General features: G+C 38.2%; 1 protein-coding gene across 2 annotated transcripts in view; it reads right to left on the reverse strand.

Annotated features, from left to right (window-relative positions):
• The window catches only part of ADCY8 (adenylate cyclase 8), a 128,700-nt gene that overhangs the window by 76,321 nt on the left and 34,805 nt on the right, over positions 1–17,574 (reverse strand). The gene's annotated exons all lie outside the window — the stretch shown is intronic.

The raw sequence follows: 17,574 nt of genomic DNA on the forward strand, positions 1-17,574 counted from the left end.
CCTCTGTTTTAAACTTTTCATCATTATATTCATTATTAACTGTTCATTATTTAAAGCTAGATCATACTAGCTATGATCTCCATTACAAGTTTCTCATGAAATACTACCAAATAACATGCCATACCTATATTAACAGATATAGGGCAGAGGAATTTGAAAGTCTTCAGCAGAAAGTAAGATCAGATCTTTATTATTGCTTATTTATTAAAACTTACAGGCTACACATTTAACATTCATAAACTCTCTAATTATTAGTTAAGCTGGATGTTAAGCAGTAGCAAGAAATATGTAGAGGAACCTGAATTCTTTTCATCTAATGAAAAGGACGGTATTTAGACAAGGTTTAGTCCTATTGCCAGAGTTTAAAGCCAGTGATAATATAGCCTAATGCACAATCAAAGCGTGTTTTATGGGGCAAATTTTTTCCTAGATCGGTTTAGATGTAGGGTTACACTAGTAACTCCGGTGGGGTTTAGAAGCAGGGTTACACTAATTAACAGGAATTAAGCAACCACCTTTAACTATGTAGCATTTAGTGCATGTCAGATTAAGGTACATTTAGTGGCTGTAGTATCCATTCCAGCCTCCGATGTTACCAGCAGACTTCTTTTATCTTCAGAGCCTATCCATTTTGCCAGAGTGATCTTTATTCATAGCAATGGGAAATGGCAGAAAATATTTGCAAGTTATGAACCAATATGGAGCATTTATACTATTGCTAATCAAAATATGCCAGACATACACATTCCTAAGGTGAAGAAAATGGGTATGAATTGCTAACTGATGGCATAAACTGTATGAAAAATACTGCGTATGCCTGAGACCCTAGGGAAGAGCAAAAGTAGAGTGGGGGGACCAGTGCAAACTTTGGCTCATTCTGGAGAGTACAGCTCATCTACGATGCCATTTTCAGCCCGTATCACATGAACACAACTCTATCCTATTCCAAGAGCTGAGAGGCTCTGTTGGCGACTGTCATATATCGCAAACAAAAAAGTAAAGCTTTCATAAAACCTTGGATAGTTTAAAAATCTAGACCTTATTTCAAAAACTTCAGCACTTCAGATGCATGGATTTTAAATGTGGTTTATACTCATTTGTGTCAGAGTCACTTTTGAAAACAGGACTTTGCTTTCTAAGTGCACTTCTGAGTTTTAAAGTGACTTGGGACTCTCTAAGTCTTTTCAACAGTCTGTGGAACTGAAGTCCTTACATCGTTTTAACAAATGCAAGTAAGTTTCAAAGTTCCTTGACAACTATATGTAATATCAGAAATAAGCATTCATACGTGTCAGTAAAACTGGTTGTCAGGATGATTCGTTTGGCTTAAAGACCACTTCACCCACCTCTTTTTTATAGACCCCTCAAAAGGACAAACTGCGGGCTGAGCTGTTCTGCTGGCTCATTACCGACTGTTCTTTTTCCCAAAGGCTTTGTATGACCTTCCTGTCCCATAATGGATCACATCCAGACACATCGTATAGAAAGGGCTGTACAGCAGCAGCCACCAAAGCAGTCCACGTAATATATAGCCTCCCCTACCCCAGAAAACATGTGGGAGTGCGAGCATGAGTTATTCTGCAGATGACAGCCTATTCCCGGCTGTCTTCTTACTTTTAGGCCCTAAGCAAGTTGATAATCTTTGACCTATTTGTGGTATAGGCATTGATGACAGAGTGCATGTTGAAAAAGAAGAAACTAATTTATTGGGATCTTGGCACATGATGATGCTCACATATATGTTTCAAATCTCCCAAACAAGACAGTTGGTTGCTGCCTGGTGATGATGGGAGTTTCTACTGCAAAGGTCCTTGCAACAGTGTCATAAGCTGAATGGGGAGAGACTTCTCACACCACTGATCCGCTCAGTTGCTACACTCCATCTGGTCATGGTCCTATGTGACCACCTCAGCCCAGGCATAATCATCACTATTGACACATTTTAACTAACTACAAAACATATCTTAAATAACTCAACTACATACAAAAGACAATTCCACATGACCGTTTCTACGGAAACAGTTTCTGTTGAATATTTACAAATAGCTTATCTATGCACGGTTTGTTCACTTCTGCAGCAGGAGTAACCTAGAGGAGGTCCTGGATGGGACACTCCACCCAGGATGTTAATCACAATACTTAAATGTGTAAATTGGACCAGACGCAGCAGGAGCTGCCTCAGGGAAATTCTAGAACTGTCTGAAAATGCCACCTGGAGAGGTCTTGTAACCATCAGTCAATATTTAATTGTGGAGGTTCAGTCAGTCACCTAGTATCAAGCTGGTCCATTGTCTCAGACCAGTCCTCTGTGTAGGTTACTAGCCAGGGAACTGCTGGACCCCCTAGGGAATCACTGAGATCTGCTGAGGTCTACTGAGTGTGCCTACAGGCACAGGTCTGATATTTGGATACACTACTGTTTTAACTAAAGCACAAACTTGATTTTCATACTTATAAGTCAAGTATCATAGCTCTTGCCACACGTGTGGATGGATTATACAGTTTTTCAAAGAAGCATTGAATTGAATCTACCGCTCATATGCAACAGGCTCGGTCAAGTAATGGCAGCTTAGGACCGTCCTCTGCTAACAGAGGAAAGTGTGTCAATGCCCTGAGCTGGCATTTGCCGTTTATGTACCCACGACCCAGGGCTAACTATTCTCCTGACTGATTTAGGTAAGGAAGAATGCAAATGAGAGCAAATGAATTTAAATTGTGTCATTCAAACTGGCCCTCTCTACTAGGAACACTGCAGAACACATTCAGCATTGCCGCTATGCTTTTTCTGTGTCTCAGAAACACTCAGGAAGTGCAAGCATTTGTTACAAGTGATATATATGTGTGTGTGTGTGTGTGTGTGTGTGTGTGTGTTCACTAGTGGTATGTCTTATTAGTGTATATTATTAGTGTATTAGTATGTAGTACTTAGTGTATAATATTAGTATTTATTAGTGTATATACAGTGCATTATTAGTGCATATGAGTGTGTGTATATATACATTCATATACATTTATTATTAGAGTATTAATGCATATGTCTAGAAAGTAGAAATGTTGCCCTCCAGCCTCTGGCATTATATAAATACTACCTATAGTTAGGTAGGGCCAGGTGAACCCTTGAAAGAGCCTTAAATTCTTTCATGAACATCTTGAAGACTGGATCATTCCTGGAGAGATTTCATAGTGTCCCTATTTCAGTGACAGCTCTGACAGATTTCCCAAGTGTCCCACCCATATCTGCTTCTCTTCAAATTAAGCTGATGATTGCTTTTTGTCCTTTGCATTGATCATCTTCCTCCCTGTAACAATCTTTCTGCACTGAAATACTGTTACCGTGATCCCTGCCCTCAGCCTTTTCTGGATTAACTAGATTTGTCGAGTATTGGACAAGTATCACTTCTTATCACTCTGGAAAAAAACCCTAGCAGTTTCTCAATGAACTGGCTTCAAGTTATTAAGCATCATTTGTTTTAGAGTATCGCAAAGAGTGAAGTATTATGGGGTTCAACTAAAGAAGGGACTAACAGTTCTGTAAGCTACTTATCACCAAATTTCAGATGACATTTTGGGAAATAGAATAGGTTTAGAGAAAGCCATATGAGAACCTACAAATCAGGCACATATGGAGATAGCAATGAGGTGGAAGACACTGATGAAGTAAATCTTCCCAGGAAACACCCACTGAGGGAACAATGCTTGTGTATCCTGACTTCTCACAGCAGTTCAGTGCTATTACTGTGGAGATAGCACTTATATAGTATCAAGCCACGGGGCAGAGGGATTCAAGACCAACTATTCCCTCTCATAGTTAGTAAGGGAAAGGCAGCTATTTACATAAACTCTTTCTCCATCCTACTCCACCTCGCCTAATCGCACATTAAGAAAGACCCTTTACAAATTTGGGAACTGAGACCACTGTTAATCCCAGACATGATGTGGGACCAAAAAGATTTCAGAAAACCTATTTCAGAAAATAAAACCTCCAAAGAGCTAATTTCAAAACCCCTTTACTGAAAATATTAACATGGGATAAACTAAATGCCTGAAAGTAATATCATAAATATTTGATAAGAAATAAATGAGTAGTATAACTTTATAGATTTGATAGAGACAAAGAGTCTTGACAATATTCTTATAAGTTTTAAGTTGTTAAGACATTCTAATAGATTGCAACCCTCTAGGGCTAAGTCTTGCCTAAGCTTTTAAATTGTGAGAAAACAGATATATTATTATTGCTATCGTAAAGAAATTCTTAACTGGGGAGGAGCTGCTAAGCAGGGAACCACAGGTGCCTGGGTGCAAATAGAGCCCAGTCTTTTAATATTTAATCATAAATACAATGCTATATTATCACAAATGTGATAAGTAGACGTCCTTTATTTATAACCTTGTTTATGGGCAGGCTTGATCTAATGTTTACATTAATTTCTGTATTTCTTGTCCAGCAAAGCCAATCTGATCTTGTTTTGTGGCCTGTTCCAGCCACACAGGTGAAAAGTTATTCTTCCCATCTCTTTTTGGCTATGCCATTTCCTTTGATTCCTATTGCCTTAATTTAACTTGGGCTACAGTCCCTAACTTTTACATCATTTGATAAAAGTCCATAAAAGTCTAGTTATTACCATTACAGCATTCCCTCTAGCATTCTCTATGCACATTTTTTACTGATATTTTATATTAGGAGCAGTCTTTTCTGTTTGTACCTCACCTCTCAGAACTTGGAAGAGTTTTAAACTTCTAAAGGTCTACACTGGTTACATTCAGGAGAAATCTGAGGATGAAATGCAATTTTGGGTGAGGTTAGGAGACTATAATACATTGTTATACTAGTTCTGTGGGAAGCATCATCACTAGTGAGTACCACAGGCAAGTAAGTACAAGTGAAAATGCACTTTGCAGGTAAGCACAACGCTTCTTGGCATTGAAATATGAGGTCCTAGGTATGTTTTTTGATCTTGAACTTTCAGGTTCTCCTAGTCCCATAATTCTGTCTTCATATCTAGCTCTGCACTGCTTAGCTTTCTTTCTGACTGTAATTGCTTGTCCACTTGATTATGTTTGCGTATTTCAGTGAGATTGTATTTAAGACGAAGCCTCGGCCACTTTTGCAAGTACCAGTCCAGCACCCAAGAGTCCTGGGGTCAGTTCCTTCCTGAACTGCCAGATTCCTGTGAAAATTTAAACATATATACTTTCTGTTTTCTCCCAAAGAAACTAGCATTACAACTTGTTGTCAGAGCACTTGATATTAAGAGGATATAACTTAAAGCAATATTATCCAGGCGGTGGGGAAGGCCTCTTTCTTGAGAAAGCAAAGGGGCTCAGAGAAAAAACAGAGCAAAGATGTGACTTGCATGAAGGATGGCAGGTGGAATAAGATTGAAGGGCAAAAGAGTCATGAAACTGCTGCCTTTGATAGCAACAGCATTAGATGCTGTAGATCAAATGTAGCAGCAGATGAAACATCTGAGAAAATGAAGCAAGCCCTCCTCAACGTTTGTAACAGCAATACAGTTTCTAACTTACATCTTTTGCAGTGAAAATCATGAAGAATTCCCACCCGGAGCAGTCCTAGTCAGTAGTTAGTAAATAATTCTCGGCTACGATAAAACACATTGTAAATAAGAGCCTTCATTCTTCTGGACAGCAGCCCCAGCTGAGGTAAACTATACATTTACTTCAGAAAGCAAAACACACGCTGCTAGTAGTTTCTATTGGGGTGAATGTGCATAATGCTCCACTTAGACATAGCAGTTTTCTCCTGGGCACCTGCTAGCGTAAAATGCTAACACAGAAGATGAGAGTACAAGGACTCTGCCAGTCTGTAATCGGCCTATTCTATTTGTATTTAGTACAAAAATGTACTAAATCAAGGCTGCCTTCAGAAAGGCAAAAACAATCATGAGAGCACAATGAAAGTCTGGAGGGAGAAGAGATTGTTGCAAAGATGATACAGAGAGTGATAGCTGATACAGAGTCGACAGTGAGCTAACATGCGGTGAGGTCACTCTTTATTTTGGTAAAAAGCCCAACTTTGACCCTTCCTTTCCCCATGTAAGTGTGCTGTGCTAACTTTCTTCCACTTTTCCCACCTAGAGACTCTGCTATCCCCCCCTCTTCTGATATGCAAAATCTGAAAGTGGTAATTTTGACTGCAAGAATTAAATCAGTCCCTCAGGGGATCGTTTCCACTCCTGCAAGCCCAGGTTCCCACAGGAGTGTCTGATCACAAGCTAGCTCCATCACTCTCAAGGAAATGTCCCAGGGCCTCCTAGGACTGCATGTCTGGGAACAGCTGCTGATTGAAAGTGGAAATCTTCCAGGACCAGAAGTATTTTTGGTATTTTGTGTCCTTCAGGCTCTTAAGCTATTTATTCCTTCACTATTATGATTGCTCAGTATGACCATACAATAAATTCACCCTTTAAATAAATCAGATCAGTGTTTCAGAGAGCCGTATGATTACAGCGTTTGGTGACTTCTCTGAAGATACTTTCACAACAGTGTAAAAACTTTTCACTGTAAAAACAGATATTTTTTTCCTACCTCGTCCTTCTAGGAAGACAAATAAGAATACAAATTCAAAAAGAAAAGACAATAAAGAAAGGAAACAGAAAGACTGGTTATTATTGAACTGCTTACTAAGTCTATGATAAGAGCACATAAGAAAATGACATTTCTTCATAGACATATGGCTAAAAATGGAGAATAGGCTTCTTTTCATGCCAGGGAAGACTTATGTTCCTTATTTGAATTCATTTAAGAAAGTATCAAGCGGTGGCTCTAGAACATCTATTTAAAATAAAAGATGGTTCAGTTGACACATGTTCACTAAGCCAAGAAAATGTGCCTGGCATATTGGATACCTTAACCTTCATGCTACTTATTAAGATAAGTTAAATGTTCTTGGCTGCACATAAGATCTGGCAATGACCCATGAAAATAAAGGTTAATTAGTATGCCTCTATTACAGTCCTCCTACATTAATACTGTAGCACGTGCCGAGGTCTTGTCAGAACGCTAGCTCAAATGGCATACGTTGCTTGTCGTAATCTGTATTTTGCGTGTCGTGCTATGGAGGAATATTACTATAAAAATAATGTAGATTGCATGTGTGTATCTATATGTCTGTACGTATACACATATATGAATTTGAGGCAGTCCAACCACTGGTACTGAAATTTTCAATAGACATGAAAATTCTTCCCTTCCCAGGCATCGTTCTTAACTGTCCTTTGCTGTTTGTCCTAAGCTGCTGTTACACCATGTCAGACTAATAGGCTGGTGGGGATGCTGGATCAGATCTCTACCACAGGTCAGTCAGGGAGAGATGGACTATAGAGTAGGTCATGCCCCACCTTTCTTTTTCTACATCTGATACTAATATTTTATGGACCAGGAGATGTCATTTCTTGACAGGTCTTTCACATCACTTTGCTTCAACCCAGCAGTACAAAAAAGTCTTCAGTTATTACAGAATATGTTGGAATATGAAGGGGTCACTGCTCCCTTCATATAAGGATCCTTGCTGCACAGCTCCCCTTTAATGTAGGTAAATACTATGATTCTCATTTTTCAGATTTAGAAACCAGGACCCAGAAGAATGATACAATTATCTGGAGGTCATATGCAAAACAGAAGCAGCAGAGCACAGAATAGAAAACTCTAATTTTTTTTTCTTTTGACAGTCTTCTGTATCTTGCTACTTGCATGATTAGAGTCACCAGATTTCTAGCCAGTGTCTCTTAGGTGGTATTTTCAGGGAGGAAGGAAAGACACTGGTGAAAAATATGTTCTCTTGTTTCAGAGAAAGACCTAATAAGAAGGTGTTATGAACTCTAGGGTGAAGAAAACTACATTATCTGTCTTTATTGAAAGCTTACCAGTTGAGCAGCTGGCTAACTGGAGACAATTCAAAGGAGAGCAGCAGTAGAGGTAAGCAGTTTGAAAAGGAATAGAGATATATTTGTTCAAGAGAAAAATCATCTTACAAGAATAAGAGACAGCAACAAAGGAATTTTGTAAAACATGTGATGATCTACAGTACCATCAGCCTTTCACAACATGAACCCATTCAGCTTTAATCTTTAGGATGGAGCAGGCAGATTTTAAAGTAAATAAGCAAAAAAAAAAAAAAAACCCTTTAAGGCAAAGAATAATTAAGTAAAAGAAAAAGACCAGTTAAGCCACTAACAGTACCAAACTAGCGGTAGGATTCAGCTCTAGATTCAGGCACCTGAATTTTGTTGTCTACAATGTAGGTGTATCTAAGCTCCCATTATAGGCAGTGAGTCTGAAGAGAAATTCAACAGATCAGGTGCAAATGTCTAGTATGGTGTCCCTGTGTCTCTTTCTGGGCTCCTTTGTCTGTATTGACTAGATCTCATCTGGCTGTAGTGGGAGCACAGAGATGTAGAGCAAATGTAGACCTAATTTAGGAGGCATCTGAATCTGGAGCTGACTCTCACCCTGGATATCTACTCCCTTGGTAAAATTTAGAAACAGTGAAATAAATCCTACCGTCATAAATGGAATTAACTTAATGAGTGTATGTAGTCTGTTGTAAAAACTCAGGATTGCAACATTGTTCTTTCTCTAATGCCCGCTTCTTGCTTTATGCATCTAGAATAGTTATGATTCGTTGAACAACTTCTCTGTGGTCTGCAGACACTGATGTCTGTGCCTCGTACTGAAATCGGGGGGTATCAATTGTGCCTACTACAGCACAAAAGTGTGTGGGCACGTTTGCAGCAGAGTGGGACAGCTCCCTCATGAGTAAACAATAACCTTTGGAATAATTTTTGAGAACATTCAGTTAACCAGTACGTGAAATCTAAGTCTTGTGAATAAGAGTTACACAGGAGATCTTTCTGTTGGAGCTGATCAAAGGGAACAAAATCCCGACAAGCACAAAACATCAACAATGATTATGGGGCCTGCATGAAGTTGCTAAGAGGAAGGTCAGTATCCTCGAGGTTTCCCTGCAGAAGGTGTGAGGGCTTCACCCCTGCAGGGTTTGCTGCTTGCATAAGCTGTCTGCACCAGCTCCCCTCAGACAGTACAGGACAAATGGCAAAACGCTGCCTATGCTATCTATGCTGCCCTACGGTTTTCCTTTGTTTCTCAACATCTTTTTCAGGTTTGGCTTCACCCAGGGGTGAAAAGCCCCTTTTGATTGACAGTTATTTTCAAGTTTTGTTCTTCCTCCTATATACATATTCCCAGATTGGTAAACATATATATATCTCTTCAATGTCTTTTAGGAGACAGCTGTGTGGGAGGAAGTGGTTGGATCAGGGAACATGAGTTGCTCATGGCTATTCCCAAGACAGTTCTTAAAAAATGGAGCAGACATACCCCCAAAATGTTTAACCTGACACAGAATCTAGAGAAACTGTTACACACTTCCCGTACTGATCTTTATGAATCATTTTGCCAGAACTGTCAAGCTGGACTTTAACAAAGATTATAATTAATATCATGGAAACTCTATTGGCTTTAGGCACTGAGCTCAATAGCATAAGAAAAGGGTTATTCAGAGCAATATTTAAGCTTTTTTGGAGTACATGAACCTTTTTTACATTTAGGGAAAGTAGATAAAAATGGTATTGTTTTCTACTGAAAAAGTGATAATGTTCAGAATAGATGTAATTATTGTAGATGCCGCTCTAGAAAACGGGAATTAGCTCCTTTCATTACGATGAACAGCTCTGAAGAGAAATTCCTTCATTCTTACTTAATGCACAACAGACAGTCTATTTGCGTCCGCTCTTTCTCTCTTCTGTGGAGACAATAGCAAGTAATTAACAGACTGTGGAAGGAACTGCCATAGCTAATACATTCAGCCGTGTGAGGTTATGAGGTTGACTGTTAGCTTTTACTACTTACTGCTGGAATCTGTGATATGAGCCGTATCAACTTTCTTTTATTTGAATTCAGGCTGTTACCATTCCCACGTACCTTGTCTTTGGCTATATATTCCATTTAGGCATCTGGTGTTCTCAAAGACAAACAAGGCCAGATCACAGATGAGGTTTTGGAGTCTCTTTTTCTTTAGCTATTGGCTATGAAACATGCCAATTTAGGGTCTCCTCCAAATGGATAACTTGGTGTTTATGAGAGTCGTGGCTTTTTTAATGGTGTCTAGTGAGGTATTAACTAAGAAGTGTTATAAGGTTTATGGCAATGTGAGAAGTAAGCAGCCTCTTCCACACATTTTTTCTTACAGGAAAAATACTTGCTTCCCATCGTTTCCCCAGTAATGTGGCCCAGAACAGCATGAGATGATATATGCAGTATATGCTGGAGGGAAGGACGGCAAGATATTGCTGTTCCTTTTCTTTGTTTGGGTGAGGAATAGTTTGCAGATTCAAATACTTAAAGCCTCATTATAAAATTCTGGTAGGGTTTGATAATTAACAATCTATAGCCAGATGTCAAAGGAGGCACCTTTCTCATCAGCCAGTTGTCTGTGTAAAAATATTACCATCTTAACGCCTGCTTGCAATGAGCTCCCTGAGCAGTAGAAGGCTGTTTCTAGGGCTGCTAGGTTGTATTTTCATATCTTCCCAGTCTCATTTTGGCCTCCTGAATACTTATCTCGTCCTGTAGCTTACTGGGACATGGCGGAATGATCCTTTCTGTTGAGAAATTTTTCTGGCGCAGTACCTGTTATTACTGCTGTGTATATCTTTTAACTGAAAAATGGTATTCCTCCGTAAAATAGTTACAAAAGTATTTATGAAATTACAAAAAAAAAAAAAAAGATTAATCTTGTGCAATAAAATTATCTCCTAGCATTGCTCTGTAATTTGAACTGTCCTTTAGGTTAGGAAATATGACTCTACAAGTCTCGAATTCAGTGCCCATATGGGATACAACACTTAGCATGTGTCTTTATGGAGTACAAACAATGGTTACAAAACCCAGACCCTCTGGATCCAAACACAGGACTTTTTACTTCCTGAATGAAGATTACGTTATAGGCTGATACCCCACTGTGAAATTCAGCCACCTAGCAAAGACTTTCAGTGAAAAGCAAAAGTTATAAAAAATGTATGTTACTATCCTATCTTGTTGACATGAAAATTTATGCTTACAAGCGATACTGCCAAGACCTACTGCAATCCATTAGATGTATTTAGGGCCAATTTTATATAATTTTATTTTTCATTTCCTTCCAAATCTCCTGATCTGTTTTTTGAATCTGTTAGGTGATTGTAGAGAAGAAAATTATCTAGAAGAAAAACATTTATGTGGAAATACAACAAAATACCTCATTTAAGTGCTGTACTATCTTCTAGTATATTGCCTTCCACAGATTCAAGTTAGTGCGGACAGGAGGGACAGAGTCATACCCTAGAAGCAGGAGAAGGATAGGCACATATACTAGAGACTAATACCACAAAGGCATAATCTTAAGCCATTCTTTATTTTATATAAATAGTAAGGGAGAGTAAAACAGCTTCTACAACATAATATTGTTCTAAAGAATCAGAATGGCCCTTTCTGGCTTTGTATCTTTAGTTCTATGCTTCAGTACGTTTTCACTGTTCTAGGATTGTTTTGATTCTATTGCTGTTGAGTCTTCATGTAATTGTTCTGCACTCTTTATACTCTCTATTAATTTAGATATTGCTTTTTCCATTTTTTTTCTTTATTTACTGTTTCAGACGTTATTAGGCAACTTCAGCAATATATACGTGCCTCAATAGTACCAGTTATTGCAACTAATGAAATGGAAAGTGGCAGAAAGCAAGCTTGGATGCCATTTATTCTGCAGCTTTATGCGACTAAATCATTGCAGAACAAAGAGATGGAAAAAAATGCTAGTAGGTCATCTATTCTGGTAAAAACAAGGAATCCACCTTTTCGTAGATTTACAAGACTCCAATCTTAAATAGTGTAAGCTGGATAAAACTTTCTCCAGGAGATTTCTGGAGGTTAGAAGGGGAGTAATGGTCACTGTTTGAAAATCAGATCCCTTTTAATAGGCTTGTTGAGATATGTGTAGATATTGAGGCTGTGAAAAACCCCTAATCTATTTAAAAACCTAGACCTAAAATTTATATGCTACCTTAAATTATCTTGGAAATGGCATCAGTGACTTGCTTTTGGCTGGCTTAGAATTTATATGCTTCACAGATAATTTAAAACCATTATCTGGACCACATGTTCTCTATTAATGGTAATGCCTAACAGGACTTTTGACAGTCCTCCTACAGTCATTTCAGGGTGCTATGGAAAATTAATATAAAGTACCAATAATGAACAAGAAAGAAAAATGACCTTAAAATGGTTAAGTACATTTAGAGCTCGGGAAAGGTACTGGACTGATGAATTCAGAGCCTGGAGTTCTCTATTTAAGCAGAGATGACTGTAATGCAGACCAGCTGGCAGAAGTATCTCTTCTCTGTAGGGGGCTGAAACTATTTCATTCTCCCTTTGCTCATTTCACCCTTGTCCACTTTCCTGAGACAATCAGCAACAGTCACTAGTCAGGGGCAACTGTGATAATGGCTTTTTTTTTTTTTTTATTAGACACCTCTCTCTTTAGCAATGAGCTGAGAACACAGGAGACACAGGCCACCAGATGCTGATCAATGAGCAATCAGTGCTGTTCACTGTTGACCTGTACATCATTCAAGCAACTTACTTTACAGATGACAAAACCACATGGACTTTTGGAAGGTTATCTTTATCACTAGTGAACCCAATGGCTAGCTAACTTTATTGCTACTGAATCCAAAAGGCATCTACTAGAGAGGGGAAGCATAGTTTGCTTTCTCACCAATATCTTCTAGGGAAAGCTGCCATGCTTTAAGTTCTGACAGTCTTTATGGTTACTTTTTTTCCTTTTATAAGTTGCAGTTCAGGGTCTGATTATCATTTCTCTAGCATTGGCTGTAAATCAGCATTACTCCATTTGAGTCCATTTGCCATTCTGGATTTACAAGGAGCAAGAAAGAAGGCAGAGGATGCTTATTTTGCTATGTTTTTGCTATATTTTGATTTTACCTTATATTTCTACTGGAAAATAAGAGGTGCGGGCTATATTTTGAGGATAAAAGACAAATATAATCAGCAGATTCCTAAAGTGCAGTCAAGTAGAATCAGAAGGAAAAGCGCCTAAAATCTAACATATAAATGTTTTCATCTGCAAGTGGACATGAGCAGATGGGGCATTTTGAGAAAAGAAGATCTGGAAAATGGATGTACTGTTTCTGTGATGTGTTTGCTGGTAAGTGCATATAAATATTGCATAGTTGTTTCCAAGAAGAAGGAGAAGCATGAGAAGGGATTTAGGGAAGAGAGGTCAGCTTTTCAGTACAGCCATGGATTGTGAAGAACAATATGATGTCTGCAGTATCATCCATTTCTTAGGTTTCTGGATTAACAATATACTTTCAATAGGATCCTCTAAGTACCAGGGGAGCAATTTTGAGAACAAAATTCTACTGGAGTTACGGTTCTTCAGAAGAGGGCAGCACTACGAGAGAAAGGGTGGAGAACAATGACCCTTCCTTGGCATCCCACACTCAACAGGCTGGGAAGGCTGAAGTGCTTGCCCATTACATCCAGCAGAACAGGAGTGTAAAACTTTTCTCCCACGATGGAATGATTACCACAAAATTCATAGAACTAAAATTTAAGTTTTCCATAAATAAAGAAGCTGGCTAAAGTGCAACCTTTAACCAGAGGTTTACAAAGAATTTTTAATTGGTCAGATTATTGCCTACTCTTTAAAAATAAAGCATCAGCTATTGTGAACACAATTTTTATTTAGTAAGGATTTTAAACTACTTCTGCCATGAAAAAGATCGTGGGATCTCTAAACCTCAGATTACTATTTTTAAACCAAATCTGAACTTTATCCTCATACCACTTTAGAGGGATTTTTGTATTCTTAGCACCAATACAAAAATGATGTCTTTATAATGGTTAACCCTCTTAAAATGTCCTTTCCAATCCCAGTCCAATCTGCTATTGCTTTAAAGGTTGCAAAGTACTGATGGTTGATTAAAATCTAGACTTGTAAGAGCTTGATAAAACCTACATAGCATGTAAGCTTCTTTAAAAATAGAGTTCATCAGTCTGTAGAGAGCTTCTTAAATCTATGGGAAGTAGAGATTGTTGCATGGGAAAGTGTGAAAAAGTCCTGTGGAAGTAGAGGTAGAAGAGAAACAAATGGTCAGCCAGAACAACTTTCTAATGGAAAAAGAGATTAAGAGAAGATTACAGTTGTTCCATAGATAACAGACAGGAGAGACTGAATATGTCAGCAACCAGATGCTATTCTTAAGAAAATGGGATGTCCTTGCTTTTTAGAGACCAGGTACCAACACTAGAAAAATAGAAAGTGTGTTTACATTGAGAAACAAACCAACTCTCTGCTCACCTGGACAAATTGTCCTCCGGGGTTGGTTAGTTCAGATCTATTGTGGAGAACAAATGAAATAATAATCGAACTGTTCTAACTTTCAAAATGAGCTTTATGTGAATTTATGAACTCCGCTATGAGAAAGATATCCGCTAAATTAGCTGGAAAGTAGGTAACCAGTAAAACCAGTGGCAGGATTCCAGGGGAGGAAATGTCTGCTAGGGTGATCTCGGAGAGGTATCTTCTCATCAGACCACTTAAGAAAGGATTTTTCTTGTTTTCTCACAAATCCGATCAATCCCAGGACCCTGCCTACAGGTTCTTGTCTTCTCCCTCCTCCTCCTTGGTTAGAAAAGTCCTAGGAAGCTTGGTGGACTAAGAGCAATGCCAGCCTGCACCATCTCACCTCAGTAATCCTGGCAGGACAAGAGGCAGACAGTGGCTGTTTCTCCTGCCACACACTGTCTTAATTGCTCTTTTTTCTTACCTTCACCCCTCTCTCTTCTGCAAGTGTGACAAACACCCCAGAAATCATTTGTAAGGCTTGGGAAGATGTTGAGAAGGATATTTGTATACATATAAGAGCAACTTATCTTAGCAGAATTCGAGAAAATGCAGCCGGGGTGGGGGTGGTTTGCTTGCTAAAGATTTCCTCAGAGGGAGATGTCAAAACTGCAGCTAAAAATAGACCTTAATGCATTGTGGCTTTTTTACCTTTTAGCTCTGGGTAAGTCAACTGAGACTGCAGTAACTAGGTGTCAAATTAAAATAGAATAATTTTCTTTATTTTACTTTTCAAAGTTAAAACTGGAAGATTTATTTCTAGCTGGAGTCTTAGTCCCTCTCTTTAGCCTCGTGTAGCAGTGGCAGAGCAGCTTGTTGGTGAGCTCTCTGTGCAGTAAGTAAGAGTTTTCTTTTCATGAATGAGGCAGAACCAGCTCAGTGAGAACAAGGACAAGCACTTCACCAGAGGATGAATATAAGCATCACATAAATCAACAGGGATTTCACCTGTCACCTCAAACTACGGCTAAGAATATCCTTATTTCGAAAGATACCATCATGTGCTCTAAATCTGTCAGAAATAATTCAAATAAAATATTTCAGAGAGTTTTTATGTTATTTTTTGAAACATAAGTCCAATCTGAAGGCTATTCATGTTAGCAGGATGCAGTCTAACAACTTCATGTAGTTTGAGATCAACCATATTTTCCTATTTCTTGGTCTGGGCTTCATTAGTCTTACTGTGAGTCTAGAGGGGTCTTGGACAGAGAATAAAGGTGTAGCCATTATTTCCATGACTAGCAGTCTTGTAATTTTGAGATCTTATTATAAAACCTCTTGTGTTAGGAGTAAACCCTGGACAGATTTTTAAAATTAGTTAACTTCTTAACTTTTGTGATCTTCCTTTCCTAGTAGTTTTCAATCTCTATTTCCAGCTTCAATCATAAGAAATTTTGTAGGTTAAAGTATTAACCTCCTCTCACAACAATTGTTTTCAGACCTGCATAATTTGGTGTATGTGTGGGTGGTAGAGGGAGGGGCAGAGTGACAAAGTTGTCTGAGAGTTTTTTTATAATTAAGTGGTAATATTTGAAAGTTCAAAATGTTAGACGCATTTCAAGTAGAAATGAATTACTTGGGAAAGAGCAGGAAAGGACAGCAGAGATGTACAATTAGTGCAATTCTTAACAAAGATGTCATTTCAGTGTATGTGTGGAATTATGATGTCGTTCATTCAAAAGTTAGTGACTTTGTATAAAGAGAAATTGAAATGAAAAAGAAATTTAATGCAGGTTCCTGTTCTTCCTTGAGGGCAATTACACGGCGTTTTCACAGTGATGCAAATGACATTCTTTTTTTTTTTTTTTTGAAAGTTTTGCACTAGATAATTAAGGAAGAAATTTATACTTTCCATTTTCATTGCGCAGATATAATGAAAGCAGAACTGTCTGCCGTGCCCTTACAGTGAAATCAAGGTAATACAAAAGACTGTGTCTTTGAATTGCTTATTAGCAAAGTATACCGCTGGCTGCGAGCTTCCTTGGAACGCAGACATATCAAACCAAAATATTGACGCAAAACTTCAAACACGTTGTGGAAACTGATGTTGTCTTTGGAACTAGATAGGTGTAAGACAACTGAGAACCTTGTCACGGTATGTCCTGTGTTTATAGGTTATCTTCAGGTGGACAAAACAAAACTAGAGAACATTTTATGTCTGTCATTTTTGGTTGTTTGAAATAATTACATAACTTAAGCACGCACAGGTAACTACATTTCATTACAAAAAAATTGAATTCATAATTTGACCAATAGCTGGTAAATTGAGACTTTATGACACATTGTCTTGGCTGTGCTACCTTCTCTAGCTTGTTTCGCTCATCTTTCTATGATAAGATTTTTCTGGAATTCTCCAGCAGTGGAGTCTCATTTAACCAATCCAAACTGTGAATGTTTTAGATCCTCTCCAAAACTCTAATTTTGAAATGAAAGTTGGGAAATAAGTAGATATGGATGTACCCTGGATTTCAGTTTCACAGAGTGATTGCATTTCCCAGTGGTATCACATAGGGGGTACTGTACAGTTGAGTGCATAAGCATCACTTGTAGTGACTGCTGGAGAAATTCTCCATTGTATCTATAGCACTGCTCACCTTATTAATACAGGGATTAGATTTATAAATTGAATTGTTTTTGGAAATACTAATATGCATTCATTCACAACATAAGGTGCTTAATTCCAAAGTGTCTTTTTCTTAATGAATTAGGCTCTTTTAAAAATATGAATAAAATTCATATTGTCAGTGAAATGCTTCTGAAAATTTTACTGACAATTCTTCTTGACAGAAAAAGGAGACGAGGAGAGGAGAGATTACAAAAACGTAGGAGCTTAGTTCTATAGAGGTTTTGAAAACTGGAAACTGGGACTCTAGTTGCTTAAAACCTTTGAAAAACTTCATTCATACTCCTCCTTAGAAACTGGTGTGTACTTCATACTGTATTGGTCCATAGAAACTGATCCCATCGTACAGGTCTGTACTTCACCCTCTTCCTTCCTGTGCAGTAAGTGAATATATTGCAATCAGTCTAAAAGCTAAGCTTGAACAGGAGGATATTTTCTATGGAGAATGGACCAATGGAGTAAAATCAGATTTATAGTTCTGCAACTGAAACCATAACATGGCACATAA

This window comes from Struthio camelus, chromosome 2, assembly GCF_040807025.1.
Source record: "Struthio camelus isolate bStrCam1 chromosome 2, bStrCam1.hap1, whole genome shotgun sequence".
Taxonomy (NCBI): Eukaryota; Metazoa; Chordata; class Aves; order Struthioniformes; family Struthionidae; genus Struthio; species Struthio camelus.